The following is a 12,959-nucleotide window of genomic DNA, read 5'->3' as shown; positions in this document are numbered from 1 at the left end:
CTGGAGCCGGCGGGCGGAGAACCCTCTCCCTCGTTTCCACTGCGAGCGGCAGCATATGGCTCGTTGGGAGCTGCAGATCTTCGCCAGGGCCGAATTAGACTCTCTCCTCTTTATCCTCTCTGCTTCTGTTTTGCAGACTAAAAACCAATAATGTTTCAGATGTCGTCATCTTTCTTGCCATGATTAGCACTAGCAATTGGAATTCTTCTGAGGCCATTCTCCTGAGAGACTCAGTTCTTATCACAGGGGCCGGGGGAGGGGGGTAGGCTCCCTCACTAGCTCAGTTCCATGCTGACATGTTTTGCCTCATCAAAACCATGAAGCATTGCAAGCCCCAGGCCTTTGGACCATTTGCAATGAGCCCAGACTGCATCCTAAGCCCTTGAATGTCAAGAACCTTGACATTCAAGGGTTGGAAAGGTTGGCTTTCCAACCTTTCCTCCTCCTGAAGGTAGCCTTTTAAAAAATTCTTTTTCTTTTTTTATTCTTTTTTTCAATTTTTAATTTTTTAATTTTTCATTGTTTCCCCCCCACCCCAGCCATCCCCATGATGGTACCCTTTAAGCCACTTGATGTTCCACACCACCTAACACTCATTTACACACACCCACGTGCACAGGCACACAAACGCATATATGGTGCACCCAAACACACATGTACATGCACAAGCAGCACATGTGTTTGCTCATGCACACACGAACACACATGCACACAGGCATATCACAAGACACACACAGACATTCATGCGCATGCTTGCATACACAGATACTTGTGCTCACGCATGAACATACATTTATGCACGAGGAACACAGGCACACACATATCTGCCACCACACATGCACGCACGCACACAAATACCATGTACACACAGGAACACACATGCAATTACAACCATGCATGCACATACAGACAGAAAATGCTTGCGCACACAACGTGCATGCACAGATACACCCGCACATGTGCACACACAACATGCATGCCTGGAAGACACACCCTTGCATGCCCATGCACACACAGAGCACATGCACACGGACAGGTATCCAGGCATGCGCACGTGTGCACAGCACGGCAGGCACAGGCGTGCACAGCACTCTGCCAAGAACAAATGAGGAGGAGGAAGGTAGACACATCATTCTTCTCCCTCTAATTCAAATGACTTCTCCTCCTTGGCACCAACTTTTGTTTTGATGTCTTCGCTATTTTTTTAGATCACGAAGACATGGAACTGGAACCAAATCCCAGTTTGACAGATGGGAGATGAGATTTCTAGCAATGAATCTTCTTGGACAAAATGACATAACAACAGAAGAACCTGGAGGCCCGTCGGAGTGTTTGCTACCCCTGCAGCACCCCAGGCCCCGGGCCCCCTGCAAGGAGGCAGCGCCGTGGAGGGAAGCACGCTGCAGCAGAAGCCTTGCTCTGTGTCCCCGCAGCTCTGCCCCTCTTCCGCTGTGGGCACTCGGTCAGCTCACTGCCCGTGTCTGGTCCTTCCCGCTTTGGCATTTGAAGGTTCGGGTATCCCCTTACAACAGATGGGGAAGTTGTGGAATTTCCTAGGGCCACATAATAGAACTCAAGTGTTGTAGTTTCCATCCAGGGTCTACTGCCACACACAGGGCTTCTCAAATGTGAACATGCATCCGAAACGCCCGGGGCTCTTGTTAAAATGCAGAGTCTGAGTCAGTAGGTCTGGAGCGGCCCTGAGATTCTTTCTAACAAGCTGCCAGGTGACGCCACTGCTGCTGGCCAGCACCTACATCTGTACTAGAAAGGTTTTACACTCTTCCACACTTTTTAAAAAGTTAGCGTGAGCCCAGGCTGGTGTGGCTCTGTGGGTTGGGTGTCATCCTGCAGGCTGAAAGGTTGCTGGTTCGATTCTTGGTCAGAGCATATGCTCAGGTAGAGAGCTGGGTCCTTGGTTGAGGACATGTGAGAGGTGGCTCACTGACGTTTCTCTTGCGCATCGATGTTTCTCTCCCTCTCTTCCCTTCTCTCTAAAAATAAACAAAACCTTTTTTAAAAAGGTAGGGTGAGGCTAAGGTTGGCCACTTCTTCCTCGTTGCACCCCAAGTCCCTGGCTGGGACAGAGATGATGTCATCTTCTCGCAGAGCTGCTCCTTGTCCCTTTGGCTCTGCCCTCCCCCCTGCCGTGTCCCCACCTCGCTTTTCAGAGGCACCTCGTCCCCTACCCCCACCCATGGAGCTCTGGGTATCAGAAGACCCACAGTTTGCTGGCCTCGGAGCTCCTTGCTCCCCGGGGCAAGTCCCCTCCTCCTGTCGGAGCCCCCGTTTCCCCATCTGCACGAAGAGGGGGCAGGGCTGTTCCCAGCCCCGGCTGCCCTCTGGCAGAGTTTTTACTATGTACCTGGCCTGCGTGCCACTCTCCAAGATTTTATTTCATTGGGTGGGGTGAGGGCCATACACGGGTGTTATTAAAAAGCTGCCCAGGTGATTCTGACGGACACCAGGGCTGAAACCCACAGGTCCCATGTTTGTCAAGGGTCAGCCCAGCGCTGTGAGCGTGGGTCCAGCGGCCGGGTCTGCACACCGACCCCACACGCCCGGAGGCTCAGGAACAGACAGCGAAGCCCCAGGAGGATGCCGGCCAGCCTTGGACAAGGTCACCCGGCCCCACAGGAAAGAGCTTGCGTGGCGACGCTCAGGATAACGACCCTGGCTTCCCGCTGAACTTTCCTTTCTGACTGGCACTTGAGGCACATTTAATTAAAGATTCAACCACACACATCAATCACCCGCAGGCCTCCCCCTCCAACGCACCTTCCCACAGGAGGACTTGCAGCAAGCAGCACCTGTGTATGGGAAGGGGGGGAGGGAAAAGGGGAGGAGGGGGGTAGGAAGGCAGGGGGAGGAGAGAGCTGATGCAGGTGGCTGCTGCGCACTGGGTAACCTGACATCAGGCCAAAGAGGGGACCCAATTAGCTAGAGCCCCCTTGGCTGCCTCCCCACCGAGCCCCAAATGGGGCCCTGAAGAGATTTTCTTGAAGCCAGCGGTGGCATGGCTATAGAGTCCCTTGGTTTCCATAGCGATCTGTCTCTTCCTAGGGCTGGCAATGGGCTCGGTCACTGGGTGGGGGTGCTTTTAGTGTGTAAGAGGCCCGACGCACAATGGGTCACCAGACTCACCTAATCTCTGCTCAGCGATGCCTGCCGGTGGCTGAGGGCAGGTCCTTGGGGTAACGGATGGAGACGCCAGAGGGGCAGCAGCCCAGCTGGCCCCTCAGAGGATGGGAAAGTGGTGATTAGGACCAAGACAGTCCATGCGCACTGGTCCATGGTCAAGGGCAGTATAGCGAGGTGACCCAGAACTGGACGCTGGAGCCAGGCCACCTGCAGCTATAATCCTGGGTCTGCCCCCACCCCACCAGGTGCTCGGGAACTGTGTGCATGTGGTAGCTCTGTGCTTCGGGCTCCCCACCTGTGAAGTGGGGGTAGTGATAATGCCATCCTCTTCATCAGACTCTTCTGAGAATTATGTGAGTTAATTCAGGGAAATCCTTACCACAGCATCGGGCACAGTGCAGCCTCTGAGTTCCTCCCATTGCTTATAGCCCTGCTGTCCTGCACTGGGAGACAGTCTCCAGTGTCCACGCTGCAAAGGGCTCCCTGCTGGCCAGGGCCCTGGGTCCGAGGCTGGGCCTGGGGACTTCTAATTATCCTGATGACCAGGGCACACTTGAACCTCTGAGCGTGGAACTCAGGCACCAGGTTGTAGAAAACTCCACAGGTGGTGCCAGTGCTCATCCAAGGTTAAGGACCCACAGAAACCTGGAAGTACTTGTCTGCAAGGTTTACTCAGCCCGAGTCCCCAGGGAGCACCTGAGGTCGGAGTGGGCTTGGGGGCTGCACGGAACTCCTGTGGGACAGCGCAGGTGCAGAGGCTCTGGCGACAAGCCCGTGCTGTGCACGCACCCAGCAGTGAGGTGGGGGCCCTGCCTGGTGCCGCTTCCTGACTGGTGGGAGGCAGGCACGTGTCCCCACATCACACAGACACCCTGTAAGTACAAGCGACAGTGACAGACAGCCATGAGGAGTGGCTGAAGGGGCCATGGAAGGCGTCCCTTTCTAGTTGAGGTCAGAAAGGTAAGGAGACACCAGCAGGTGAAAGGGGGGCATATTCCGGGTGAAAACCCCCACACAAGTGGCAGGTCCCATGGCTGGACTGAACACGGCACCTTTCAAGAAGCCAAGGGCAGGCGGGGCAGTTAAAGCTGGGAGAGGAGGGGAACAAGGTGGGGGCCCCAGTGAGCTGGGCCGGGCCGGGCCACGCAGGGGTGGTGCGGTCCACCTGGGGCTGTCTGCCTTGATCGGGCAGTGCAAGGCCACGGATAGCCTCTGAGCACCGGATGACATCGGATTTGCAATGTACAAGATCCTTCTCGCTGCTGTTGGGGGAGTGGACTGTCAGCCTCCCAACTGCTGTCAGCTGAGTCTGTTGGGCAAACAGTGGACCTGGGGCCAAGGATGCCTAGTCACCTGCCAGGGTCACATGGATAGCAAGTGGCAGAGGCCGGACTCCAGCCCGGGGCTTCACGCCTGAAGCGGGGTCTTTTCACGCTTGCTCGCTCCCTCTGCTCCCCATCCGCCCCACACCGCCCGCTCAACCCTGCTGCGTTGTCGTCAACCCCCACTGCCACAGGGCCCGCCCGGGAGTCCACTGGGGTGACACCCTCCCCAAAGCGTGAAGCTTCATTCTCTGAAGAGTGATCTGATTTTGAGAAGTGGCCAAATCCAGTGGCAGCCAAGCTTGACAGGATAAGGTGGTGATCACATCAGTTCTCTGTTGTTGTATAACAAATCACCCCAACCCGGGCGGCTTAAAACAGTCATCAGTGTGTATCACCTCACACAGGGTCTGAAGGTCAGGGACCCAGGAGCAGCTTTGCTGGGTGCTTCTGGCCCAGTGTCTCTCGAGAGGCTGAAGTCAGGATGTCAGCCGGGACTGCGGTCACCTGAAGGCTGGACCTGGACTGGAGGGTCCACTGGAGGGTCCAAGGTGGTTCCCTCACATGGCTGACAGCTGGCACTAGCCACTGGCTGGAAGCCTCAGTCCTTGCCACATGAGCCCCTTCACAGCTATGTGTGCGCCCACACACCATGGCAGCCGGCCAGTCCACCCGATACAGTATTATTCAGCCTCAACAAGGAAGGAAATTCAGACTCGTGCTGCAGCACGGATGAACCTTGAGGACATTGGGCTAAGGGGAATAAGCCATCACAGAAAGCAAGTGCTGTGTGACACCACTTCTATGAGGTACCTGGAATAGACAAAGTCATACAGACAGAAGGTAGGAGGGTGGCTCCCAGGGACTGGCTAGGGAGCGGGAGAGCTAGTGTTTAACGGGGACAGTGTTTCAGCCTGGGAAGATGAAGGGTTCTGGCGATGGGTGGTGGCGATGGTCACACAACGGTATGAATGCACTTAATGCCGCTGAACTGTACACCTAAGCGAGACTAAAGTGATATACTGTAGATACATTCTGTGTTATGTGTATTTTGCCACAATAAAAAAAATTGAAAGAAAATCTCCCCAGAACCCCAATTCCAAGATAACTCCTGGCCACCAGGTCTAGTCCCTGGGAGAGACAGGACCTGCCCTTCCAAGGCAGGCAACTCATGTCTACCGAGCTCCTATGTACCCGAGACTTCCTGGAGTGGGGAGGACAAAGGTGAACCCAGCTCGGCCCCCTGAAGAGAGGCGGCTCTGATGGAACCCATAATCGAGTGGGACAGTGGGACATGAGTCAAATAACCCGAGGGAAAGGGAGTACTGCAGATCTGGGAAAGGCTCCTGGGGCATGAAGTGGGGACCATGGAGTGGGGGGTACTCAGGAAGGCTTCCAGGGAGGGGCTATTCAACTGAGGTTAGAAGGAGACAAAAATGCCTTTGATTTCTGAATATTGACTTTGTATCCCGCTGCTTTGCCAAATTCACTTATTAGGTCGACTAGTTTTTTAGTGGAGTCTATAGGACTTTCTATGTACACTATCATGTCATCTGCAGACAAGGACGGTATTGCTTTCTCCTTTCCAATTCGGATGCCTTTTATTTCTTTTTCTTGTCTGATCGCTGTGGCTAGGACTTCCAGTACTATGTTGAATGGGAGTGGTGAAAGTGGGCATCCTTGTCTTGTTCCTGATTTTAGTGGGAAAGCTCTAAGTTTTTGCCCATTGAGTATGATGTTGGCTGTAGGTCTCTCGTATATGGCCTTTATTATGTTAAGGGATGCTCCCTCTATTCCCACTTTGCTGAGTGTTTTATCATAAATGGGTGCTGTACCTTATCAAATGCTTTTCCGCATGTATTGTTATGATCATGTGATTTTTGCCTTTAGTTTTGTTTATGTGATATATTACATTTATTGATTTGTGAATATTGCACCATCTTTACATCCCTGGGATGAATCCCACTTGATCATGTCCCCTAGAACAAGGGACACAAAGGAAAGAATAAACAAATGGGACCTCATCAAATTAAAAAACTTCCACATGGCTAAAGAAAACAGCATTAAAATGAAAAGAGAACAAACTAAATGGGAAAACATTTGCCAATGATACCTTGAACAAGGGTTTGAGCTTCAAAATATATGAAGAACTCACATGACTCTACTCCAGGAAGACAAACAACCCAATTTAAAAAATGGGCAAAAGACTTGAGCAGACACTTCTCTAAGGAGGACATACAGAGGGTCCAGAGACATATGAAAAGATGCTCAGCATCACTAGCCATCAGAGAGATACAAATTAAAACTACAATGAGATACCACTTCATACCAGTCAGAATGGCCATCATAATCAAAGCAACAAACAACAGCGTTGGAGAGGATGTGGAGAAAAGGGAACCCCAGTGCACTGTTGGTGGGAATGCAGACTGGTGCAGCCACTGTGGAAAACAGTATGGAATTTCCTTAGAAAACTAAAAATGGAACTACTTTTTGACCCGGTAATTCCACTGCTGGGATTATATACTAAGAACCCTGAATCACCAATTCAAAAGAACCTATGCACTCCACTGTTCATAGCAGCACAATTTATAATAGCCAAGTGCTGGAAGCAACTTAAGTGCCCATCAGTAAATGAGTGGATCAAAAAACTATGGTACATTTACACAATGGAATTCTATGCAGCAGAGAGAAAGAAGGAGCTCCTACCCTTTGCAGCAGCGTGGATGGAGCTGGAAAGCATTATGCTAAGTGAAGTAAGCCAGGAAGTGAGGGACAAATACCATATGATCTCACCTTTAACTGGTACCTAATCAACAACAAACAAGCAAGCAAAATATAACCAGAGACATTGAAATTAAGAACAATCTAACAGTAACCAGAAGGGAGGTGGGAGGGGATAGTGGAGGGAAGGGGGAAGGGTTTTTAGGAACATCTATAAAGGACACATGGACAAAACCAAGGCTGGGGGTGGAAGCAGGGGAGGGAGGTGGGGATGGCTGGGGTGATGGGGAGTGGTGGGGGTAAATTTGGACAACTGTAATTGAACAACAATAAAATAATTTTTAAAAAAGAAAAGGAGACAACCAGGTAAAAACGAGGAAAAGGAAACCCCCTCCTCCCAGGCCCTCACTGACCTTTTCCGGGGAGGGAGGGGTGAGGAAATGGATGGAGAGATGAAAGGTCAGGGAGGAATGAGCTGGCAGACGCAGCCGGGGCCTGAGCGTGGTTAGAATCACACAGCAGTGGCCCTGTCATGCTGGGCAATTTTCCTGGGAGGCCAGCAGTGGGAGGCGTGCACAGCCCAGCCAGCAGCGGGGCAGCATTCCCGCCAATGAGGCTGCTCACAGCCTCGGCAGCTCCACGGGGAAATGAGCTGTTCAGCCATCAGTTGCCCCTGGAAGCTGGCACCACAAGGCTCACTGGGCCCAGCCCCTCCTACCTGCAACCTCACAGCCTGCTGCCCTGGGGCGACAATGTCCCCTGTCCTGACTCTCTCCCAAGGCCACACCTTCTGGGAAGTGGGAGCTATCTGGGCCATATGCTGCAAGCAGGTCCCAGCCTCTCTGAGCCACCAGCAGCCCCGAAGACCATGGCTACAGCCCCTTCCTTAGGTCTCCCTGCTTCTTCCCACGGCCTATGCCTGGGCGACAGCACAGATCAGACCTCTCCCTAGATGCAAACCATCTGAGGCTCCTGCCTCCCGGGGGAAACTCCCAGACTCTTTCCTGGAATCTCTGAGGTTTGTGCCTCTTCTCTGCCTCTGTCCGTCCAGACTCCTACTCGGGCCTTCTGCTGCGCCTCCCGGCCCCCGGGCTATACCCAAACTTCAGGGCCTTTGTCCCTGCTTTGCCTGCTGCCTCTTCCCCCAGACACATGAGGCTTCATTTCTCACTTTCCCCAGGTCTCCGCTTAAATCTCAGCTGTTTGAAGAGGCCTTCCTTGGCTACTCTGTCCAAAAGGGCCACCTCTCTGGCATTCTCCTCTCCCTCTCTGCTTTGTTTCCTGCATGGCACTGACCAAACTTTGTCTGTACGCAATTTCTGTCATTTATTATCTAGGTCTCCCCTAGATTGCACCTTCCATGGGGTCAGACAATTGGCTTTGTTCCACGTTGTATCCCCAGTGCCTGTAGCAGAGCCTAGTGTATAGTAGGCCCTCAGGAAATATTTGTTGAATGAATGAATAAATTAGGCACACAGTAGCCTGTCAAAATATGGACTGAAGAAAGAAGGATGCTATGATGGCCAAAATCTGGCCCCGAGTTTTTGAGTGGCGAGCGTTTGTTGAATGAATATGTGAACACATATTGACCCGGCTGCTGTTTGAAGAGTTCTCTGGTAGGGTGTGTGACGGCCCTGCCACTCACTGGTCAGCCTCATCCAAGTCTCCTTCGGAGATCTCAGTCTCCTTCTCTGTAATGGTGGGCGGGGGGGGGGGGGAGGAAGGCTTATATTAGACCAGTAATTTAAAAAAATGTCTCCTATTTTTAAGGCAGCTTTCAAATAAAAATTTATGTGGTAACACACTAGTGTTGAACTTGGCTGTGTGACTTAATTTATCCCCCCAAATATGGGCCTCGATGACAGTGTGCCTTAAGAGGCACTGCAGGTTTTCCAAGTCCCTCTTGCGCCCCTGACCCCTGCCATGAGAATACAATATCCTAGGTCCTAGAAGGAGAGGCATGTGGGGCAAGTCTGCCCCTGATCTCAGCCTGGACCAGGGCCACACCAGCTGGGCCCCTGCCGTGGACATGCAACACCAGTGAGAAATACATGGGTGGGCATGAGTAGGTTTGCAGTGGTAATAGAAATAAATAACGCAATGATTGATAAATACTAATACAAGAATAAATGCCGTGTTTCACGCACTCACAACTGTGAGTTGTTGCTGTGGGAAATTGAGGTTTGGGGTTGCTTGTTATACAGCACAACCTGCTGAAAACTGACTGATACAGGTCCCTTCTAGCACTGATGTGATGGGCTCTCAATCTGGAGGGAGGAACCTAGGTTTGGAATTTCTTTTATCAACTTTCTGGCCATTTCCTCACCTTGTGGTCCTCCCCTAAAAATACTCTTCCTCCTCCTCACTTAATGCAGAAGTCCCAAAGTGGTGGGTCCTGGCTACGTACAACGTGAAGAAATGCCTTTTTTTGGATCCAAATTATTCATTCGTTTGTTCTCTCATTGGTTGGGTTGTTATTTCATTCATTTAGCAAGCACACTACGTGCCCATCCCCTACACATGAACACGGAGCATCGCACCCTGTGGGTTTCGGAGCCGCTGCTTGGGCGAGGCCTCCTCTCAGCGCACGTCAGCGGTGCCCGCTCTGCCGGGGCCGCAGGGATGAGAAGAAACAGTCCCTGCCCCCTTGAACTTCAGGGTAGAACACTCCGAGTCGGAAAGGCGTCTGAAATGAGTAAACCACTCTCAACAACACAAAAAAAACCCCTCTTCATCTCAAATTCAAAGAGCACAAGCACCCATCATTTCTAGTTAGTGAGGCTGGATATTTTTTTTTTGAAATTGATGGATGCTTATAGCATACACAAGAAGAGCATTTTTGCAACAAAGCCTTTTATCTGGCTTATAGGCAGCTAAAAACATCCCCAAACCATGCTTTTTAGCTATCTTTCCTGAGGCTAATTTTCACAAACATCATTTCGCAAGTGGGCCCTCTGTGCCCAAGGGGGAGAGTGTGCCTCGGGCTCTGACACACCGGTGGCTGGGTGAGCTGGAGGGAGTCACGTGAGCTGCTCTCCAGGCAGTGCGGGCCGTGTGAACAAATGGGGCTGGACCCCGTGACCTCTTCTTGTTCTAAGGCTCTTAGGCTGGACTCGGAATTTCCAGAGTGTGTTCTTGTCCATTGGCTGAGTCCGAGTGCTCGTTGCCCTTGGGGTGGGGGGCGGGCAGAGTTTTCAGAGGAGTGGTCCCAAAGGAAGCTCCCTGTTCCCCACCCAACAAGACAAGGCTGGGCTTGGGGGTCTCCTCCCCAGCTCCCCATGCACAGGACCCCTAAACAGCTTCCAGACCACCTCCGGCCTTTCCTTCTCTGACCCCATCTGCTTCCCTTGCCCTCTTCCCCCGCCCACTGCCCTCATTGCACTCCGGCCCCAGGGCCTTCTTGCTGGCTTCTTGAACACGCCCAACAGGTCACAGCCTCAGGCCCTCTGCCCAGAATGCACTCACCCCAGAGGTGCACATGGCCCCCGCCTGACTTTCTTCAGGCTCCTGCTCGAATGCCATCACCTCCTCCCCCACCGAGAGACCTTTCAGTCCACACCTCTCCCCTCTGCTTCATTTCCCTTCACAGTGCTCGCCGCTGCCTGCTCCATGGAGCCTGGCTGCCCCCGCCAGAACATCAGCTTCCTAAGGTGAGACTGGCATCACTGCTGTACCCCCAGCCCCTGCAGCCTGGCACACAGCAGGTGTGCAATTGGCATTTGTGGGAGGAGTGAGCAGAGGAGCGAATGTGCAGGGTAGGAGAAGGCTGCCCCCACTGCCACCGTCTCACACCCTCAGTCTGCCCAGGCCGACCCCTGGCCCTGTAAGCCTGGAGGTACCTGCCCAGCCCACAGGATGGTAAAGCAGATGCTGTTCTTGGGGACCCAGTTGTACAAAGGGGTCACTGAGGACTGGAGAGTGGTGGTGGGGGGGGGTCCTGCACTCAGCTCTGCAAGGTCACAGAGCAGGTTGTCCTGAGCCACTTTCCTGATGTCAAGAACCTGTGGCTTCTTCAGTCCCACAGGCCACCCCAGCCCACACCGGGCCTCCAGCCATTGCCTCCGCTAAACTCCTGTCCCTATGACAAGATGCCAAAGGAGGCCACTTCTGTCTCAGACCAGGAGTCCCTCTCTGCCTCCAAAGGGGACGGGTGGGAAGGAAGTGACAGTGTTTTGCATGCCTGCTCCTTCTCCTATCACCTTCACCGCAGCCTGGTGGGGTAGAGGCGACTGTCCCCATGTCAGGGATGAGCCAAGCGAGGCCCAGAGAAGTACAGAAGCTCGCGCAGGTCCCACTAAGCCAGGAAGTGGCCCGGCCAAGCGCTCTCCAGTTTCCTGGTCTGTTAAAAGGCACCCGGGGTTAGGGCTGCAGCCCGGGGAGCTCCCTGCCCCAGAGGGAACGCTGTCAGCTGTCAGTCAGCAGGAGCTCATCTCCTCCCCCCTCCCACGGCACCTGCCACCTGCCGCCCACCAGTGTCACACGTCACATGGCGCTGGGAGGGAGTGGAGCCTGCGGGGGCGTGTCCCCTGGGAGGCCGTGCAGGGAGCCCTGGGAGCTGCACCTGGTGGGTGGCAGCAGAGGAGGAGCACATGTTCAGGTGCACGCATGTGCTCGCACGCTTGCTCTCCCCGCACTTTCCGCAGCTCCTCCAGAGGCAGGGCAGCCGGCGGGGCCTGCGGCCCCCAGGCTGGGAGAACTCACACGGAGAAGTCTCCACCAAGCTCCACCGTCAGAAACGGCAGGGAGCCTTGGAGACCAGCCAGACCAGCCCTCCACTAGACAGAGCCCTGTATGTTAGATTTAGGGCAGGGCTGGGGCGACGTCAGGGTCCTTCTGGGAACATACGCTGAGCGTATCTGTGCAATGCAAGGGCTCCGATGTCAGACCACCTGGGTGGTCATCTGGGCTGTCTCCCAGCTGGTCGACCCCAGACAAGTCCTTCGACATCTCCCAACCCCCATTTCCTCGTCTACTTTAAGATAAGATTTACTGAGCCTTTGTTTGGTGCCAGGCATGGCTCCGGGCCCTGGGCCAGTATTTACTCCTCCAACCATCCTCACGAAGCAAATATGTTTGCCATCTGATTTATATCTGACGGAACCGAGGCACAGAGTGGTTAGGTAACGTGCCCAAGGTCACGCAGCTGGGAAGCAGTAGAGCCAGGATTTGATCCCAACCAATGAGGCTCCGGAGTCCCTGAGCTACACCACTATTCCTGTCTAGGTCTACCGTCCCCTGAGGATTACAATGAGATACAGCACATTAAACACCGAGCGCTCCGTAAGTAATGATCAACAGCAACAATGCCGTGGACCTCTTCAGAATCCGATGAAAGAAACAGATCTTCCCGGTCAAAGATGGCGCGAGCGCACACAGAACACGGTGCACAACTTCAGGGGGTCCCTGCTCCCACCCACAAGCCCATCTTGGGAACCCTGCTCAAGCACAACCCCGTTATTTACATACACATCAGGAAGTGGGGGGGGCATGTCGAGTGCGTCCCGTCCATCATTCATTTCCTTGACGGAGGTGGGTATCACTAGCCCATGGGCAGGGAGAAAACTGAGGGGCACGACAAGGTCCCATAACAAGCTAGCGGCCGACGAGGCTCTCCTCTTCTGGGGGTGGGGTCGGGGAGGGGCGGGGGCTGCCACCCTGGCTGTGTGTCGACTGCCCCGGGGCCGAGGTGAGAAGTGAAGTCCCCAGGCTCAGGTCCTTGTGCGGTGCACACCCAGAAACAGGCAGCTGGTGATCGAGTGAGTGAAATGGAGTCGT

This window comes from Phyllostomus hastatus, unplaced genomic scaffold (genome assembly GCF_019186645.2).
Source record: "Phyllostomus hastatus isolate PE091 unplaced genomic scaffold, TTU_PhHast_1.1 phas_scaffold_755, whole genome shotgun sequence".
NCBI lineage: Eukaryota > Metazoa > Chordata > Mammalia > Chiroptera > Phyllostomidae > Phyllostomus > Phyllostomus hastatus.
The sequence above is the reverse complement of the archived record's forward strand: the minus strand, read 5'-3'. Positions refer to the sequence as shown.